The sequence below is a fragment of the Sinohyriopsis cumingii genome, chromosome 2 (genome assembly GCF_028554795.1).
Source record: "Sinohyriopsis cumingii isolate HCF-2022 chromosome 2, ASM2855479v2, whole genome shotgun sequence".
NCBI classification, from domain to species: domain Eukaryota; kingdom Metazoa; phylum Mollusca; class Bivalvia; order Unionida; family Unionidae; genus Sinohyriopsis; species Sinohyriopsis cumingii.
This window is the reverse complement of record NC_142962.1, coordinates 137,457,816-137,466,928: the sequence shown is the minus strand read 5'-3', so window position 1 is coordinate 137,466,928 and position 9,113 is coordinate 137,457,816.

Here is a 9,113-nt window from a genome sequence, read left to right as displayed (position 1 = left end):
ACCGATCAAAGCCTACCTTTTCTATTTTAAGCGACAAAAGCTGTTATTGGAATGTCTAATATTTTGCTTGAGGAACCTTGGTTTATAACGATTTAACATAACATGCAGCACCGTTAACATTTTTACTAATCACCATTACATTACATCACCATTACGTTAATTTGTGAGTAACAAATACATAATAAACGATGGAACAGAAGACCATGAAAACTTACATCATAGTTTTCGGAATCCTACGCCTGCTACTGTCTCTGAAACTTCAAACGTAACCATGCTGCCTGACCCGTTGAATCCTGGAAAACATTGTAGACTGTTGAGTTCAATACAATGTTATCAGATGATAAAAAAATGGATTTATAGTTTAACCTACTAATAATGATCCAACATTAGAGGGAATAAGCAATAAATCTTATGCAATTTGTCTTTGAGACGAACAAGATTACAACAGAAATTCTGTCACTCAGATCAAAATTTGCCAATCACAAACATCATCGTCTAGACGATTCTCATCTTCAGACATTTTAAAACATTTTTGAACTAAACGATATGGATTTATCCCCTTGAAATCATGTTAAACAGATGATACAAACGTCCTTGAAATCATCCAAATAAAACTTTTTATCACTCTGAAATTGTGCTCATAAAAACTTGGAAATGATCTTGTAATCATGTTAACCAAACTTTTTATCGCCTTGAAATGCTAATCTAGCTTATCATCGCCTAAAGATGCTAATCGAACTTTTTAACGCGTTAAAGTCATGTTAATCAAACATTTTATCACCTTGAAATTATGTTAATCTAATTTGTATCACCTTGAAATCGGGTTGATCAAACTTGTATCGCCTTGAAATTAATCAAACAGTGCAAATGACCTTGAAATGATGTTAATCAAACTTTATTTATCGCCTTTAAGTCATGTTAATCTAACATTTTATCGCCTTGAAATCATGTTCATCAATCTCTTATCGCCTTGAAATCTAGTTAATCATATCTTTTATTGCCTTAAAATCATGCTAATAAAACTGTGAAAATACCCTTGTAAAGCAAATGGATGATAGCAGGGACAAAAAGGAAGCGTAATATATGGTTAGGAAGAAATTTCAAAATGTAAAAAAGGTACATTTTTTAAAAATACAACAAAACAAAAGGATTGACGTTGAGTAGAACCTGGAAGAGAACTCGAAAAGTTTCATCGGATTTGAAAGCAGACAAAACGGATAGTTTTTAAAAAAAATTGAATTAGAAAAGGAAACATCAAACAATGAAATCATTGATTAGGAGTATTGGTTTTGAAGACATTTTTATTATTGGCAAAATGCTAGGTTAGTGTTTCTAATACTTTAATAAAAGCAAGTCCAGTTAAATTGATAGAAAGAGCTATATACATAATTAGCTGGAGCAAACCAAAGTTATAACGAAATTTGTCCAAAACATTTTGAAATATATTAAAACTTTTCAGCTAATGAGTGACTAATGATCATAAGTATATAATTAAAACCAGTTAACATACATCACAGTATGATTTTAAAAATGTTTTCGAAGAACTCCGTTCATAGAGATTTTGAAGTTAACTATTTTAGTTCCAATTACTCCGTTTACAAATGACTACCTGATGTCACGAAAAATCTAACTCGTAAATATTGTTAATCTTCCTAAAATAGTAGTAAATAAAAAACAATTTCAGATGATACCTTCATATTTTCATTGTGCAAATCAAGCCTACAAAACAATCGTCGAAGCTAAAAGCTATAGAACCACGTACAGTTTCTGTAAATCCCCCAAACATAATGCTAAATAATCATGAAAAAATAAGCACACAAGCATCTTCAGCTAAACTATCGCATTCATCTATACATAGCGATAGCAGGGATGGATGTTATCTTAATTGTTAATTTAGTGTAAAGAAGGGGCAATGTCAATAGGATTCTTAGCAATATCTGTCATTTAAAAAATTATCTACAACAAAGTTACATAATATGCTTAAATATTATCTCCTGCAAATAGCAAGTTGAACAGAGTTGATGACATAGTCACTTTCAATGATGATAAAAAGTGAGCTGGCAAGCTGGGTAATGCACTCGTTCTTGTCTCCTGTCAAGACAGAGTTTAAAGGCTAAACATCCTGGACCTTTTGATCTGCATTGCTTTTGTTGCTCTCGATTGTTACAACCATAGGCACATTTCTCACAGTAATAACCGTATCCCAGGAAACCAGTGATAGTGACAACTGCATGGAAATGTTCAAGGTAATGATAGACACGAATGTTCTTTCAGTCTTCGAAATCCTTGCCTCGAAACAGCAGTTTTCCACGGACTTTTCGAGGGTGCACTTTCAAGATGTAACGAGGACCTAAGATGTCTTGCAGTTTTTGCATTTCAGGAATGACGCAGGGTGTATCTTTGATAGGCCAGATTGCTGTTACAGGAGTTCTGCTTCTCTTCATTATTTGGCCCGGTTAAATTTTTGAATGTTCTCGCAGTCTCTTTTCCATTCTGCCGCGTCGTTCTTCTCGGCATAAGTTTATCCCACTATCCCACCAAGTTTTGACTACATATTATTGATTTGGTCATTCCTGTAATATTTAAAAAATAAATCTTTCTTTCTTGCGATAAGTAGTACACATTTAACATCGTGATAGCGCAAATATTCAATCTCGTGTACATCATTAGTTCATTTTTAAATGTTATAGTCGTCGTTTATCTCTTAGTTATTGCCAGTATTATTTTAATTAATTAGTGAATTATTGCATTCATATGTGCATTCATTTACATCTACATTTATGTATCTACCTATGTGCATTCATTTACATCTACATTTATGTATCTACCTTTGTAAGGTGTTGACATAATTAGTGAATTCAGGACACAACTGTAGAGTAAACTTGGCTGAAATCCAACGATCGCTGGAAATAGTAATCTGCTGAAACCAAAACTATGCAAGGGCCCCGAATTACATACATGATGAGCAAACGGTTCGAAATAGAACTCATTCTAGGTCTAAAGCAGTTAAATCTCTATGGCAAATTGGGTTAACATCCGTAAACTCTTCTTACATTTGTTTTACAGAAAGCATATTATCGGCGGATGGACAGCAGGCCATACAACGTGATTAACGTAGGGCTCGACTAAGTTTGTTTCGGACTGATGCACTATTAACTATATGCCTAGAGAGACATATAAAATTTACAGTAAATGTGTTCGAATGTAGTTGATATAGTACCAAGCGCTGATCGATAGTAATGCAATATCACGTGATATCAATAGCACTGCACCCTATAAAACTGTAATATAAAGATCTACGCGTTCTTGCTTTTCTAAAATAAGTGTCAACATTTAGCTGAACCAGATTGATACACTGTAAAAAATCATTTATATGCAAGTGTTAATAACCTTGATAGTATTACTGAGGAACGTTTAAAGAGATATGGCAACATTTACTATAAGGGATAGGTGAGGTATTTTTTTATTGAAAGTTATGACACAGTGCCCGAAGCATATATTTTCGAATCCTTATTTAAAACTTGAACATTTACAAGAAGGTAAAATTCTACGAACGCGTATTCAGACTGAAAGCACCAATGCCTCTCAAAGACATTGAAAACTATACAATGCCAGCCTGGATATGCTCTCTGAGTTTCTGTTATTTAACATTTTCAGTGCTGGTGTCCTGGAAACACGTGTTTGTTGCCTAATTAAATAGTGGCATGATACATATCAAATAGTCGGTATTTACCATACCGGAAAAAGTAAGGCTGCGTCTAATTTAATGTGTGATTTTCTCTATTACCTCAATTGCTAGCGGTGCGGATAGTATTGTCCTCTTTGCTAGTGATTGTAAAAGCTGTCGTGATATGCCAATGTAAAGAAAGTCACCATCGATATAAGTAACATTTTATTAGTCTACCGAACTGACATTTTGCTATAACAGACATAAATTTGGATGTTTCTACAAATACATGCAAGAAGAAAGTTGACTTTAAGCCAAGGTCTTTTAAAACGTGCATGAAAGCCTCAAAACATTAAAGTTAACAAAAGTAGAAGTACTATATTGCGTAAAGGAAATCTACATATGTAATCTACACAGTATTTAAAAACAACTCATGTAAATCATTATTCTTGCCATAAAAATGACTGCAAAGGAAAATACGCACTTCGCATTCAAAAAATCCAAAGAGATACTGGATTGTGATTTTATAAAATGTCGGCAAGAAAACACCTGTTCGAATGATACATTTATTTCGATTTGTCTATTGATTCTCAGCTGAAACTGTTTGAGCTTGGGAAAATTTGGAGATTTTTGTTGAGAAATCTCTTCTTGATTACCAGTAATAAAAAAACAAAAAATACATACATACATACATACTGTGAACTCAGTTTGTTCCACCACTTAATTGGTAGCATTAAACCTCTCATGATAAGCTGTTGGGCAAGTTTTATATATGTGTTAGATATTAGTCTTATCACATGTATTTCTTCTTATATAAAGATTTTTGTGATAATTTCTATGACAATAGATGGACACCAAAAGTAAAGTCTATATTAGAGGATGTGGCACTAGCTACACATTGAAAAGTAAAAGCTTTATGTAGGTTGAATGGTTAACAGATTCTGGAGAACTACGGCTAAAATACCAATATAGAGAAGTCTGGTCAAGTTACATCAATTATCCATCTGAAGATCCTATTTGAAGGGAATTTAAAACTCGTATGGATTTAAAAGAGATCATTCAGTCAGTACCATATATATCCAACAGTCTTTTTCAAGTGACAGGGTGTAGCAATAGCTACACATTGTGAAGTATAAGCTTTATGTAGGTTAAATGGTTAACATCTTATGGAGAAGTACGGCTAAGTCTGGTGAAGTTACATCAACTAACCATCTGCAGATCCTATTTGAAGGGAATTTAAAACTCGTATGGATTTAAAAGGGATCATTTAGTCATTACCATATATATATATATATATATATATATATATATATATATATATATATATATATATATATATATATATATATATATATATGTGTGTGTGTGTGTGTGTGTGTGTGTGTGTGTGTGTGTGTGTGTGTGACAGTCCTTCCAAGGGAAAGGGGCCGCATATGTAAGGATTTGATAAAGATAAATGCAATAAACTAACACTGAACCTTGGAGAAGTTGTTTCTCATTACCCTAAGAGCTTTCGATTTTAAATGAGTCTTTGTCAGAGGCAAATATAATACAGAGACAGGACTAACCCTAAATCTTCTGATTATGACTAAGATTTTGTCTTGTTGTCATTTGGAACCTTCTAGAATGAAAGTTTTCATTAAATGTCTTTTTAGTTATAGAAACTCTTAATTGTGACAGAGGTCTAGAAGAGACGTATAAAATCTTGTTTACCTGACAAATTGTTCATCCTGTAATACATACCGAAGCAGAAATTATTTGTATTGTTGTGTCCAATATTTCATTTTAGCTGGAATTTATTTATTTAAATATTCAGTGGAAATACAAAGTGCTCATCTGAAACAATATTCTTGGAAAAGATACCATGATTTATAGTGAAATTCAAACAAGGGCATAGTATTGGATATTATTATGTAATAAAAGACTGCTGGTAAATCATTACTATAAAGACTATCACAGGCATATCAACACTTCCGGTATTGGTTTTATTTTGGAATACCATTAGTGTTTAATCAGAACTTTATCCATTAGGGCTTGCATTTGAAATTCTAGGATTATTTTGGATTTAATTCGCCACTCCATAAGTTCTTATTGTTCTTAAATTTTCACTTTGTATTTCAGGAATAAAAAAAACTTGTTTATTTAATTTTACAAAACGTGTTGGTTTTGGATTCGGTTAGTTTAGTATAAGAACATTGGGTGAGAAATATATCTAAGTTTATCTAAGGTTTGAACTGCAACTCGTAGGTTTCCTATTGAAACTGGTAGATGACACACTGCATGAAACAGATCAAAGATATAACTATCAAATGTCGTATTGTTATTTTCAGGATGAATGACACAAATGTATACCTAAGTATTTACAGGTCCTTAAAAAAAGAGGGGTTGGTGGCAGTGTTGGTTCTGTATAAACGCCACCAGTTGTATAAGGAATTATCTCGATAGTCGCGGTCAAAATCTCACATACATGCTTTCTACAAAAATCATTTTTATTTAAAAATATTTTATAGTATCTTCAATGTAAAATTATTCTCAATTTTCTACATTATGCCAATTCCGGATGAAAATTCACCAAATAAACTGACCAGTGAGACCTGAGTGTAATAAAGTCTTGTCTTGGTAGGGACCAACAGCTCTCTACATCTCCATATAAACAGCTTAATGGAGTCACGTTTTTGTTGACATTCTTGGCATGCTAGGAGAGTAATTTAGCGAACGTAATTCTTACACGCTCCTATTTAGATGTACAACGCTTAAATCGCTACACAAGTGTGGCATAATCCATTGCTCTACGGTATAATTCTGCATTAGAGATATTTATTTTCCTACATTCCTCCATTAATGTAATGGCTTTCACGTCACAAAGTGTCTGCGGCAGCTAAAATGCCTTGCCAAGTATTTGTTTTTCGTCTCTGATAATAAAACTAGATGCATAAAATCAAAATGTTGATAAGGATTCAGTTGTAACATTGAAGTTTCATCAAAACTACTAACTGTGAAATTTGCCAAGAATTGAATTTACAGAAGCAATCAACACTTTTATTGACTCAAAAAATTGGAAATCAGTTTCAAAGTATGATAGATACCTTAAGGTGTACGAAAGTTGTTAGAGCATCCAATAGCGATGAAAGTCATTATTGCAGTTTTGCAGTACAGAAGGAGAGGAAGTGAAAATTGAATGAAACTGTTGTTTGCTAAGATAAAAAGAATAAAAGCTCACTACTTTTCACCCATGGTAAATGTTTTATTAGAAAAACATATGCAAAAATAACACGCTTGGAACAGTAAAAAAGACAAAAATGAGTGGTTAATTTTGTAAAAATGAAATCAAACCATTATTCTTCAAACTAGACTCAAGAAATCTAAGTAAAAGGATGACACACAAGGACCAATGAGAACATAACATTCCTTACAACGAGCTGAGCCTGAAAGGAGAACACGATATGTAGAATAGAGGTATATGTGTGCATATACTTTGCTTTAAAATAAAAGTATGATATCGCTAGACTTTTGGACATTATTGTCTCTCGACGAAGAGATTGATTAGCTCCTACCTTTGAGACACTGTTTTGTAATTGTGTTGCTCGCGATTGTTATAACCATAGGCACATTTCTCACAGTAATAACCGTATCCCAGGAAACCAGTGATAGTGGCAACGGCATGGAAATGTTCAAGGTAATGATAGACGTGAATGTACTTTCAGTCTTTGAAATCCTTGTATCGAAACAGCAGTTTTCCACGGACTTTTCGAGGGTGCACTTTCAAGATGTAATGAGAACCTAAGACGTGTCGCAGTTTTTGCATTTCAGGAATGACGCAGGGTGTATCTTTGGATAGGCCAGCTTGCTGTAACAGGAGTTCTGCTTCTCTTCATTATTTGGCTTGGTTAAATGTTTTAATGTTCTCCCAGTCTCTTTTCCATTCTGCCATGTCGTTCTGCTCGGCATAAGTTCGTCCCACCACGATAGCGCGAGCTAAACATACCTTGTCTTGGTTGTTGTTAATTTGAACGAGACTCAGTTTTTGGTGCTTCGAAGGTCATTCAATAACACTTTTCTGCGTTGTCCAATCCCTTTGGGAAGAGAAAAGTGGTCCATGTACAGTGTTGCTTTTCCATCGATGATGTGAAACTTTTCATTGGACTGCTGAACGTGCGGAATCTTGTCGATGGTTTTGGAAGTTGTCAATTCTGCTGGTCTGCAAAACTCCATCTAAGCGGGTGATTTCAGACTATATTGATAAATGTAAAGCATCAAGCGATCGTCTTCGATGGCTCGAGATTGCTTTTTCAGTGTCGTTAAGAATGAATCCCACAAACCAGTGATGAACCCCTCTGTTTTCACCAGTGGTACGTCTGACTTTAAAATCTTTAAATTTGGCCGTTTACGCGAAGGCTGTAGTTCTAAGTTGTCTGAGGGAACGTTTATCCGTCTCTCGAATGTGGTATTAGTGTCATAATGAATGTTATGGTGGTGGACTTTGGTTTGGCATAAAGTATCTAGGTCTGAATGCAGACGTGACAGGTGTTGGTTGTGACTCACTCAGGTCATCTGCAAAATCGCAAGCATGGATTTGAGCCAACACTTCAGCTACTGTGCAAGGCGATATGTCACGTTTCTGCCTCTTACTTCCTTTTCCTTTCTCCACGCAACGGCGCGATCGTTTCGTCTTAATTGCAAAATGTCGAATGACTCATATATATATATATATATATATATATATATATATATATATATATATATATATAACAGTTAAGTGTTTTTCATGCATGATGGTCAGTGTCTTCCCTCAAAGTATTCATTTCACTCTCAAGCCTAGAGGAAGATGGTTTTATTCAGAGAAACCGACGGACTACGTCCCCTCCTTCTGAGATAAAAGTCCTTTCTGAATCTGTGACTCGGTATTGATACGACAATAAGTTCCCCACATCTACTCACCTGCTTTAACTCTTCTGATCAAAAGTCCCTAAAAAGATTATCAGTATACCTATTCCATTATGAAGTTTACTCAACTTTTTATTACACTGGAAATTTTGGCATATTGATAGGGTTAATGTTTCTTTCTCTCACCTTTGTAAGGAAAGGAAAGCGTTAAAAGTCACTTTAATTTGCATCAATAATACTTCAGTCAGAGTAGCAGATGGTGTGATATACATGGATACATGGGCATATAAGCTGAATCTTTAGAAGCTTGAATTGATAAAGGATTGCAGTAGAATATAAAATCCATCGAATTCTTCGTCATTTTAGTGCAGCTTGGCTACAGTAGTCAATAAAACACGCTATATATGCACTTGTTCAAAATGGTAAGGTGCTGCATATTATGTACTGATCGATAGAAATTTGAACAATTTTTGGCAGTCGTTCAAAATGAATTCTTTTTTTTTAATCATTAATTTTTCAGCTCCCTCCCCGGAAATGAAAATGTCAGTAAATTCAGTCGCGA